This window comes from Arachis hypogaea, chromosome 15, assembly GCF_003086295.3.
Source record: "Arachis hypogaea cultivar Tifrunner chromosome 15, arahy.Tifrunner.gnm2.J5K5, whole genome shotgun sequence".
Lineage (NCBI taxonomy): Eukaryota > Viridiplantae > Streptophyta > Magnoliopsida > Fabales > Fabaceae > Arachis > Arachis hypogaea.
The window spans coordinates 51,841,064-51,853,738 of record NC_092050.1 but is presented as its reverse complement, the minus strand read 5'-3'; the positions used below and the strand labels follow the sequence as shown (position 1 = coordinate 51,853,738).

At 37.0% G+C, this 12,675-nt stretch overlaps 1 non-coding gene across 1 annotated transcript; it reads left to right on the top strand.

Annotated features, from left to right (window-relative positions):
- Window positions 1-4,667: 4,667 nt before the first annotated feature.
- Window positions 4,668-4,775, top strand: LOC112753492 (small nucleolar RNA R71). The gene has a single exon (XR_003177877.1). It is a non-coding gene; the product is annotated as a small nucleolar RNA R71 (small nucleolar RNA).
- The last annotated feature ends 7,900 nt before the right edge of the window (window positions 4,776-12,675 follow it).

Sequence of the window (12,675 nt, the reverse complement as noted above, 5' to 3'; positions counted from 1 at the left end):
GAACAGCAGAGCTCCACACCTTAATCTATGGAGTGCAGAAACTCTACCGTTTGAAAATACATAAGTGATAATGGTCCAGGCATGGCCGAATGGCCAGCCCCCATGAAAGTCTAAGATAGCATAAAACTAATCAAAGATGATAAATACAATAGTAAAAAGTTCTATTTATACTAAACTAGCTACTAGGGTTTACAGAAGTAAGTAATTGATGCATAAATCCACTTCCGGGGCCCACTTGGTGTGTGCTTGGGCTGAGCTTGAAGTTTACACGTGCAGAGGCTTCTTCTGGAATTGAACGCCAAGTTGTAACGTGTTTTTGGTGTTCAACTCTGGTTCGTGACGTGTTTCTGGCGTTTAACTCCAGACTGCAGCGTAGAACTGGCGTTCAACGCCCTTTTGCATCCTCTAAACTCGGCCAAAGTATAGACTATTATATATTGATGGAAAGCCCTGGATGTCTAATTTTCAACGCAATTGGAAGCGCACCATTTTGAGTTCTGTAGCTCCAGAAAATCAACTTTGAGTGCAGGGAGGTCAGAATCCAACAACATCAGCAGTCCTTCTTCAACCTCTGAATATGATTTTTGCTCAAGTCCCTCAATTTCAGCCAGAAATTACCTGAAATCACAGAAAAACACACAAACTCATAGTAAAGTCCAAAAATGTGTATTTAACATAAAAACAAATAAAAATATCCCTAAAAGTAACTAGATCATACTAAAAACATACTAAAAACAATGCCAAAAAGCATATAAATTATCCGCTCATCACAACACCAAACTTAAATTGTTGCATGTCCCCAAGCAACTGAAAATCAAATAGGATAAAAATAAGAGAATATACTATAAATTCCAAACTATCAATGAAACATAGCTCCAATCAGATGAGCGAGACTTGTAGCTTTTTGCCTCTTGAATAGTTTTGGCATCTCACTTTATCCATTGAGGTTCAGAATGATTGGCATCTATAGGAACTCAGAGTTCAGATAGTGTTATTGATTCTCCTAGTTCAGTATATTGATTCTTGAACACAGCAACTTTATGAGTCTTGGTCGTGGCCCTAAGCATTTTTTTTTCCAGTATTACCACCGGATACATAAATGTCACAGACACATAACTGGGTGAACCTTTTCAGATTGTGACTCAGCTTTGCTAAAGTCCCCAATTAGAGGTGTCCAGGGTTCTTAAGCACACTCTTCTTTTTGCTTTGGATCTTGACTTTAGCCGTTCAGTCTCAAGTTTTCACTTGACACCTTCACGCCACAAGCACATGGTTAGGGACAGCTTGGTTTAGCCGCTTAGGCCAGGATTTTATTCCTTTAGGCCCTCCTATCCACTGATGCTCAAAGCCTTGGGATCCTTTTCATTTACCCTTGCCTTTTGGTTTTAAGGGTTACTGGCTTTTTGCTCTTGCCTTTTGGTTTTAAGAGCTTTTGGCTTTTTCTGCTTGCTTTTTCTTTTTCTGTTTTTTTTTTCTGCAAGCTATTTTTATTCACTGCTTTTTCTTGCTTCAAGAATCATTTTTATGATTTTTTAGATTATCAAATAACATGTCTCCTTGTCATCATTCTTTCAAGAGCCAACATATTTAACATTCATAAACAACAACTTCAAAAGACATATGCACTGTTCAAGCATTCATTCAGAAAACAAAAAGTATTGTCTCCACATCAATATAATTAAACTAAGATCAAGGATAAATTCGAAACTCATGTACTTCTTGTTCTTTTGAATTAAAAACATTTTTCCTTTAAGAGAGGTGATGGATTCATAGAACATTCATAACTTTAAGATAAAGTTACTAAATACTAATGATCATGTAATAAGACACTAACATAGATAAGCACTTAACATAAAGAAAACAAAAAATAGAAAATTTAAGAACAAGGAATGAGTCCACCTTAGTGATGATGGAATTTCCTTCTTGAGGACCCAATGATGTCCTTGAGCTCTTTTATGTCTTTTCCTTGTCTTTGTTGCTCCTCCCTCATAGCTCTTTGATCTTCTCAAATTTCGTGAAGGATGATGAAGTGCTCTTGATGTTCCACCCTTAGTTGCTCCCAATAATTGTGTGGAGGAAAATGTATCCCCTGAGGTATCTCAGGGATCTCTTGATTTACAGTCAAATGTTCTACCACTGAGCTATAGACCCTTGATGGAAGCTTTTGTCTTCCCTTTCTTCTTTCTAGAGGTTTCTCTGGCTTTAGGTGCCATCAATGGTTATGGAAAAGCAAAAAAAAGCAATGCTTTTACCACACCAAACTTAGAATGTTGCTCGCCCTCGAGCAAAAGAAGAAAGAATAGAAGAAGAAGAAGAAGATATGGAGGAGATGGAGGGATATGTGTATGGTTCGGCTATATGGGGTTTAAGGTGGTTATGAGTTGTGAAAAGGAGGGAGTGATGGTTTGAATTTTGAGTGGGTGGGTGTAGGTGGGTGTATGATGGTTTTGGAAGGGAATTGGAGGGGATTGGTGAAGGGTACTTGGGAAAGGGTGATATAGGATTATGAGGAGGTAAGGTGAGTGGAGGTATGTGGGGATCCTGTGGGGTCCACAAATCCTGAGGTGTCAAGGATTTGCATCCCTGCACCAATTAGGCATGTAGAACACCTTTGCATGCAATTCTGGCGTTTAAACGCCGAACTGATGCTTGTTCTGGGCGTTCAACGCCCAGATGTAGCATGATTCTGGCATTGAACACCAGCTCCATGCTCTGTTCTGGCGTTGAACGCCAGCCAGATGCTCCTTACTGGCGTTTAAACGCCAGTAAGTCCTTCCTCCAGGGTGTGATTTTCCTTCTGCTATATTTTGATACTGTTTTTTATTTTTCTATTTATTTTGTAACTCCACATGATCATGAACCTAATAAAACATGAAAGAACAATAAAAAATAAAATTAGATAAATAAAAATTGGGTTGCCTCCCAACAAGCGCTTCTTTAATGTCAATAGCTTAACAGTGGGCTCTCATGGAGCCACACAGGTGATCAAGTCAATTTTATAGACTTCCCAACACCAAACTTAGAGTTTGGATATGGGAGTTCAACACCAAAGTTAGAGTTTGGCTGAGGCCTCCCAACACCAAACTTAGAGTTTGACTGTGGGGCTCTGGTTGACTCTGTTTTGAGAGAAGCTTACTGTGCCTCTTTTCCATGTTTACAGAAAGGTGACCTTGAGTTTTAAACACAAGGGAGTACTCATTCAATTGAAGGACTAATTCACCTCTGTCAACATCAATCACAGCTCTTGCTCTGGCTAGGAAGGGTCTTCCAAGGATGATGGATTAATCCTTATCCTTCCCAGTATCTAGGATTATGAAATCAGCAGGGATGTAAAGGCCTTCAACCTTTACTAACACGTCCTCTACTTGTCTATAAGCCTATTTTATTGAATTGTCTGCCATCTCTAATGAGATTTTAGCAGCTTGCACCTCAAAGATTCCCAGTTTCTCTATTACAGAGAGGGGGAATGAGGTTTATCCCTGACCCAAGGTCACATAGAGCCTTCTCAAAGGTCATGGTGCCTATAGTACAAGGTATTAGGAACTTTCCAGGATCCTGTTTCTTCTGAGGCAATCTCAGTTGATCCAATGCATTTAGTTCATTGGTGAACAGGGGAAGTTCATCTCCCCAAGTCTCATTACCAAATAAATTGGCATTCAGCTTTATGATTGCACCAAGGAACTTGGCAACTTGCTCTTCAGTAACATCCTCATTCTCTTCAGAAGAGGAATACTCATCAGAGCTCATGAATGGCATAAGGAGGTTCAATGGAATCTCTATGGTCTCTAGATGAGGCTCAGATTCCTTTGATTCCTCAGAGGAAAACTCCTTATTGATCACTAGACGTCCCAGGAGGTCTTCCTCCTTGGGATTCACGTCCTCCCCTTCCTTCTTGGATTCGGCCATGATGGTTATATCAATGGCCTTGCACTCTCCTTTTGGATTTTCTTCTGTATTGCTTGGGAGGGTACTAGGAGGGGTATCAGTGATCTTCTTACTCAGCTGGCCCACTTGTGCCTCCAAATTTCTAATGGAGGACCTTGTTTCATTCATGAAACTCAGAGTGGCCTTAGATATATCAGAGACTAAGTTTGCTAAATTAGAGGTATTTTTTCAGAGTTCTCTGTCTGTTGCTGAGTGGATGATGGAAAAGGCTTGTTATTGCTAAACCTGCTTCTTCCACCATTATTAAAGCCTTGTTGAGGCTTTTGTTGATCCTTCCATGAGAGATTTGGATGATTTCTCCATGAGGGGTTATAGGTGTTTCCATATGGTTCACCCATGTAATTCACCTCTACTATTGCAGGGTTCTCAGGATCATAAGCTTCTTCTTCAGAAGATGCCTCTTGAGTGGTGTTGGATGCAGCTTGCATTCCATTCAGACTCTGAGAAATCATATTGACTTGCTGAGTCAATATTTTATTCTGGGCCAATATGGCATTCAGAGTATCAATTTCAAGAACTCCCTTCTTCTGAGCCGTCCCATTACTCACAGGATTCCTCTCAGAAGTGTACATGAACTGGTTATTAGCAACCATGTCAATGAGTTCTTGAGCTTCTGCAGGCGTTTTCTTTAGGTGAATGGATCCACCTGCAGAAGTATGCAATGACATCTTAGCTAGTTCGGACAGACCATCATAGAATATATCCAGGATGGTCCATTCTGAAAGCATGTCAGAAGGACACTTTTTGGTCAGTTCCTTGTATCTCTCCCAAGCTTCATAGAGGGATTCACCTTCCTTCTGTCTGAAGGTTTGAACATCCACTCTAAGCTTACTCAGCTTTTGAGGAGGAAAGAACTTGGCTAAGAAAGCCGTGACCAGCTTATCCCAAGAGTTCAGGCTATTTTTGGGTTGAGAGTCCAACCACACTCTAGCTCTGTCTCTTACAGCAAACAGGAAAAGCATGAGCCTGTAGACTTCAGGATCTACTCCATTAGTCTTAACAGTATCACAGATCTGCAAGAATTCAGTTAAGAACTGAAAATGATCTTCAGATGGAAGTCCATGAAACTTGCAGTTTTGTTGCATCAGAGAAACTAATTGAGGTTTCAGCTCAAAGTTGTTTACTCCAATGGCAGGGATGGAAATGCTTCTTCCATGTAAATTGGAATTAGGTGCATTAAAGTCACCAAGCATCCTCCTTGCATTATTATTATTTTCGGCTGCCATCTCCTCTTCCTGTTCGAAAATTCCTGTAAGGTTATCTCTGGATTGTTGTATTTTAGCTTCTCTTAGTTTCCTTTTCAAAGTCCTTTTAGGTTCAGGATCTGCTTCAACAAGAATGTTGTTGTCCTTGCTCTTGCTCATATGACAAAGAAGGGAGTAACAAAGAAAATATGGAATCCTCTATGTCACAGTATAGAGATTCCTTTGTGTGAGTAGAAGAAGAAAAGAATGTAATGTAAGGAAAGAGAAGGGAGGAGAATCCAAAAACAAGGGTGAGGAGAGCAGAGATATGAGATGAAGAAGATAAGAAAAATAAATAGAAGGAGATGGGAGAGAGGGAATTTCGAAAAATAAATTTTGAAAAAGAGTTAATGATTTTCGAAAATTAAGATAAAATTAAAATTAAAATTAAAATTTAAACAATTAATTAATTAAAAAGAATTTTTGAAAAAGAGGGAGGTATTTTCGAAAATTAGAGAGGGGTAGTTAGTTAGGTAGTTTTGAAAAAGATAAAAAACAAACAAAATATTAATTAGTTAGTTGAAACAAATTTTGAAAATCAATTTTTTAAAAGATAAGAAGATAAGAAGTTAGAAAAGATATTTGAAAAAGATATGATGTGCAAAGGTATGATTAAAAAGATATGATTTTGAAAAAGATAAGATAAAAAGATATTTTTGAAAAGATATGATTGAAATTAGTTTTGAAAAAGATTTGATTTTTAAAATCACAATTAATGACTTGATTCACAGGAAATCACAAGATATGATTCTAGAACTTAAAGTTTGAATCTTTCTTAACAAGTAAGTAACAAACTTGAAATTTTTGAATCAAAACATTAATTGTTGATGATATTTTCGAAAATATGATAAAATTAAGAAAAAGATTTTTGAAAAATATTTTTAAAATTTTCGAAAATAAATAAGAAAAATAAAAAAGATATGATTTTTGAAAAAGATTTTGAAAAAGATAAGATTTTTAAATTAAAAATTTGATTTGACTCAAAAGAAACAACTAAATTTTAAAAAGTTTTGAAAAAGTCAACTCAAATTTTCGAAATTTATGAGAGAAAAAAGGAAAGATATTTTTTTTATTTTTGAATTTTTAATGATGAAAGATAAAAACATGAAAAAGACTCAATGCATGAGAATTTTTAGATCAAAACAATGAATGCATGCAAGAACACTATGAATGTCAAGATGAACACCAAGAACACTTTGAAGATCATGATGAACATCAGGAATATATATTTTTTTTTTTTGAAAAATTTTCAATGCAAAGAAAACATGCAAGACACCAAACTTAGAAATCTTTCATGTTCAGACACTATGAATGCAAAAATGCACATGTAAAACAAGAAAAGACAGAAAACAAGAAAACATCATGATCAAACAAGAAGACTTACCAAGAACAACTTGAAGATCATGAAGAACACTATGAATGCATGATTTTTTTTCCAAAAATGCAAGATGAATATGCAATTGACACCAAACTTAAAATCTGACTCAAGACTCAAACAAGAAACACAAAATTATTTTTTGATTTTATGATTTTATTAATTTTTTTGGTATTTTTCGAAAATTATTTGAAAAAGAAAAATAAGGATTCCAAAATTTTTAATATGAATTCCAGGAATCTTGCACTCTTAGTCTATAGCTTCATTCCAGGAATTAGACATGGCTCACTAGCCAGCCAAGCTTTCAGTGAAAGCTCCAGTCCAAAACACTAGACATGGCCAATGGCCAGCCAAGCTTCTGCAGATACCTATCAAGCATACAACAGCTAATACTTCATCCAACTTCATATACTTATAAGTGGAAGCCTCAGTCCAAGAATTAGACATGGCTTTACCGCCAGCCAGGCTTCAACATGCTTCATAAAACTCTAGAATTCATTCTTAAAAATTCTGAAGAACATAAATTAATTTTTTTTTTGAAAAGTTTTTAACAATTTTTTCGAAAATAAAAATAAAAACAAAAACAAAAACTTAAAATTAAAATAAAGTTACCTAATCTGAGCAACAAGATGAATCGTCAGTTGTCCAAACTCGAACAATCCCCGGAAACGGCGCCAAATACTTGGTATGCGAAATTGCTACTCTGAGGTTGTAAAATTTGTTGTTCGTTCTCTCCCTGGCAATGGCGCCAATATCTGGTGCACAATACCATGGTCCAAACATAACTTCACAACTTCACACAACTAAACAGCAAGTGCACTGGGTCGTCCAAGTAATAAAACCTTACGTCCAACTAAACCACGGAGATTGTTGGTATGAAGCAAGCTATGGTCATCTTGTAAATCTAAGTCAGGCGGATATCAAATGGTTATGGAGTTTTCGAATAATAATAATAAATAAACAGAAAATAAAGATAGAAATACTTATGTAATTCATTGGTGAGAATTTCAGATAAGCGTATAGAGATGCTTTCGTTCCTCTGAACCTCTGCTTTCCTACTGTCTTCATCCAATCAGTCTTACTCCTTTTCATGGCAAGCTTTCTGTAAGGGCATCACCGTTGTCAATGGCTACATCCCATCCTCTCTGTGAAAATGGTCCAAATGCTCTGTCACGGCATGGCTAATCATCTGGAGGTTCTCGATCATACTGGAATAGGATTTACTATCCTTTTGCGTTTGTCACTACGCCCAGCACTCGCGAGTTTGAAGTTCGTCACAGCCATCCCTTCCCAGATCCTACTCGGAATACCACAGACAAGGTTTAGACTTTCCGGATCTCAGGAATGGCCATCCATGGGTTCTAACTTATACCACGAAGATATTAATAACTCGGACACGGTCCCCTGTATTAGATATCTAAGAGATACTCATTCTAGCTTGGTTGCATGTAGAACGGAAGTTTTTGTCAGGCACGCGTTCATAAGTGAGAATGATGATGAGCGTCACATAATCATCACATTCATCATGTTCTTGGGTGCGAATGGATATCTTAAAAGCAGTATAAGTTGAATTGAATAGAAAATAGTAGTACTTTGCATTAAATCATGAGGAACAGCAGAGCTCCACACCTTAATCTATGGAGTGCAGAAACTCTACCGTTTGAAAATACATAAGTGATAATGGTCCAGGCATGGCCGAATGGCCAGCCCCCATGAAAGTCTAAGATAGCATAAAACTGATCAAAGATGATAAATACAATAGTAAAAAGTTCTATTTATACTAAACTAGCTACTAGGGTTTACAGAAGTAAGAAATTGATGCATAAATCATCTTCCGGGGCCCACTTAGTGTGTGCTTGGGCTGAGCTTGAGATTTACACGTGCAGAGGCTTCTTCTGGAGTTGAACACCAAGTTGTAACGTGTTTTTGGCGTTCAACTCTGGTTCGTGACGTGTTTCTGGCGTTTAACTCCAGACTGCAGCGTAGAACTGGCGTTCAACGCCCTTTTGCGTCATCTAAACTCGGCCAAAGTATGGACTATTATATATTGATGGAAAGCCCTGGATGTCTACTTTCCAACGCAATTAGAAGCGCGCCATTTTGAGTTCTGTAGCTCCAGAAAATCCACTTTGAGTGCAGGGAGGTCAGAATCCAACAACATCAGCAGTCCTTCTTCAACCTCTGAATCTGATTTTTGCTCAAGTCCCTGAATTTCTGCCAGAAATTACCTGAAATCACAGAAAAACACACAAACTCATAGTAAAGTCCAGAAATATGAATTTAACATAAAAACTAATAAAAATATCCCTAAAAGTAACTAGATCCTACTAAAAACATACTAAAAACAATGCCAAAAAAGCGTATAAATTATCCGCTCATCAATTAGTCCACTTGACTTTCCTTTATTTAGTAAGGGTTAACTAAGTGGGAGCAATAAATAATTCTCATCACACCTGATAAGGATAACTAGGATGAGATTTTCAGTTCTCATACCTTGCCAAGAGTTTTTCTAATTATTAATTTATTTTTCTTGCCATTTAAATTACTTGTTCCCTATTCCAAAAAACCCAAAATTCTACCTTTTCCATAACCAATAATAAATCATACTTCCCTGCAATTCCTTGAGAGACGACCCGAGGTTTAAATACTTCGGTTATAAATTTTATTGGATTTGCTTAAGTGACAACCAAAACTTTTGTACGAAAGGATTCTCTGTTGGTTTAGAAACTATACTTACAACGTGATTATTCTTATAAAAATTCTTTACTAGCGGAAATCCATTCGTCAATAATTCCATACCAACCAATGTATCTTTTGGAATTGATGAACCTCCCTCATTGTGTTGTGAAATTGATGACAAGGAGGACTGTGCACAACCCCCTACACATGGTTTGAGCAATGAGGGGTGTATAGAAGAAGTTAGTGAGCAAGGAATTGAAATTGAAGAAACTTGCAAAGAGGTGGAAGTTGCAAAGGAAGAGCACAAGGGAATGGATCTCGCATTGGCTAAGCACGGAGAAGCTTCCCTTCCTAAGTCACCATTATCCAACACAACATTCAAGTGGGTAAAATCCTATCCCTAAGCTTTAATTTCTCACTTGAATATGGTTTGATTGAAAATGATGGTCAACTTAGAGCTCTTTGTGGAGTTAAGAGTAAGAGAGAGTTGTGTAGTGGTTGAAAAAATCACTCTAAGTTCATGATGGTTGCATGCTCAAAGTTGAATAGCAATGGTTGGTGTAGAACCAAATTACATGGTTCTAGGAGAATGTTTGGATGCTTAATTAAGGATTCACAAGCCTTGTCACCCAGATTCAACTATGGTAGTCAACAAGAAGATGGATGCAAGAACAAGGTTTGGGACCCCGGAATTCATTTCAACTATCAAAACTCTTGGGGCCTTGTCATTTACTTAAGCTTACTTGAAGGCCTTGTGCGCCTAATTTAGGATCCCGGAGGCTATTGGAAATGCAAGCATTGGTGGGATTCAAGGAAGAGTTCAAGTATAAGCCACCATAGAAAAACCCCCACCAAATGTCCAACTTAGGGACATAAACTAAAAGTGCTAGGTGGGAGACACCCCACCATGGTAACCTCTTTCCATTCTCTTGTAGATATAATCAATGAATGACTTGAGTTGCCATTATAGGTAGTTTTTCTTATTTTCTATACTCTGATACATTGCTTTGATTGATAGGTTGTTTGTTAAATTCATGTTTTGATTAGAATAGTTGTTGTATCTTGCTTGAAGTGTAAGTTTTGTGTGTTTTGCATTAGAAAAATTTTCAATAACTAAAAATACTTGTTGTTAAATTTGAATTTTGATTGTTTTAGAATTCTTGTAGATTAGGCGAGTGCCCTGTTTCTGTTTTCATATGCATTAAAAAAAAAGCGAGCCACGCGTAAGCGTGGCCGACGCATACGCGTCGTATGGCATAATGGGACTCCCGGTACAAAAACTCGAGAGTTGCGCGAAACTGGCACTGGAACTGTGCGTTTCGCATAAACTAGACCCACGCATACGCGTGGGTGACGCTTACGCATCACCTGGACTTTCTGTGTTCTATGCGTACACGTGGGTGACGCTTATGCATCGCTTGTCCATCCTGCCATCCACACGCACGCGTGAGCGATGCTGATGTGTCGCTTCCGTGCCCTGTTTCTTCCCCTTTCTTCTTCTTTCTTTCTTCTTTCTTCTTTCCTTCGTCTTTCTTTATACCTTTCTTCTTCCCTCATCTTCCTTTCTTACTTTCTTCCTCTCCTTTCAAAATTCTATTTTTATCAATTTTATTTTTCTTATTTTTCATTTTCTCTTGTTTATTGCATATGCATAGTTTTATTCATTGCATTTTAATTTCGTTCTTATAGATTGTTCTTACTTTCTTTTCTAAGTCTCTTATTCTAATAATGGTGTTGAATTCTTACTCAATTGTTGAAAATTTCTTGCATTGTTTTGGTGCTTCGTGACTTGTTTAGCATTAATGGTTATATTTGCTCTACACACAAGATTAGTACTTTAGTCCTTCCTAACTCATTATTCTTTGTTTTTGTACCTCATCAACATTGAGTTAGGATGGGACCAAATGCTCTCATGCTTATCACTAATCTTGTTTGTGTCAATTGTTGATTAAGCTTGATGCAACATGCTCTTCATGTCATGTACCTATGCTTTGACTTTACTTTTGCATCAAGTATTAGTTGATACGCCCTTTTCCTATATTGCTCTCTCACTTACATGCGTAGCTAATATGGAGTGAGCACCTTACTCTTATTTGGCATCAGCCCCCGCCTATGTTCTACTTGCTTTGCTATCTTTGTTGTAGGCTTAATTCTCTTTTTTTTTCTTTCCTTATAGGTTTGCCACCAAGAGGGAAAGGATAAGCTTCTAAATGGGGCAACAAACAAGTCCACCCGCACAATCCTTTGAACAAGCTCATCAATTGTAGCAACCCGTCCACCTTACCCTTCTTTGCATGCACCGAGGACGGTGCAATCTTCAAGTGTGGGGAGGTCGTTCGACCGATCTCCATGGGTAACAAGTTTTCTTTGTCAACACCAATTTTTCAATTTTTGTCTTTGTTAGATTAGTTATTGCATTGCATGATAAGTTGCATGATAGTTAAAATTTGTATATATTTTACCATTTTTTTTATGTTAGGACTACTCGGTTAGGGTGATGATTTCTTTTCCAAGAAATTGTTTTTAGGGCAAACTACCAATTTGAAAAATTTTTTTTGTTGAACTTGCTTGAAGAATTTATTTTGGAACATGGTTTTTGAGCTAAGGACACAAGCATGTGAGTTTTGAGCCCAATTGCATGGTTACATCATATAACCACTCATTTGCATTCTTGTGTATATCATTCTCTTTCTATGATTGTAATCTGTGATTTGTTTGATTCTTTATATCCATTGTTCCATGTATACATGCATTTATATGATTGAGGCCATCATTTTGTTTAGCTCACTTGCCCAAATAGCCTACCTTTCATCAGCCATTGTTAGCCAATTTTGAGCCTATTTAATCCCTTTTGTTCTAAATTTTAGCACATCACTACCTCTAAGTGAAAAATAATAAATGTCCCTTAATTTGGATCTTTGATTAGCTGAGTCTAGTTAGGGTGTGTACCATTTGTGTGTGGGAAACTTGGGACATTGGTTGAGGTAAAAGTGTATTTTGTTTTTGATTGAAAATATTGGAAATTGGGTACATATTCATGCACTAAATGTAAAAACCATATGCAATGATGCCCTTGTATATATTTTAGATTGAAAAGAAAAAAAATGAAAAAAAATGTAGAAAAAGAAACAAAAATATATAGAAAAAGAAAAGCAATAGAAAGGGGACAAAAATGCCCCAAAGTAAAGTAATAATAACAATGCATATGGAATGTGAATTAATGAGAATGCATGAGTATGTGAAAAAGAAAGTGAGAATCATGGGTAGCTAGGAATTTTATTAGAATTGTATAGGCTGTTATATGTGTTTGGTGAGAGTTTAGGGTAATCAAAGATTCAAATTTTAAGCTCACTTGACCATATACATCCGTACCTTTACCCTAGCCCCATTACAACCTAAGAATAAGCCCTCATGATAAATGTATGTATGCAT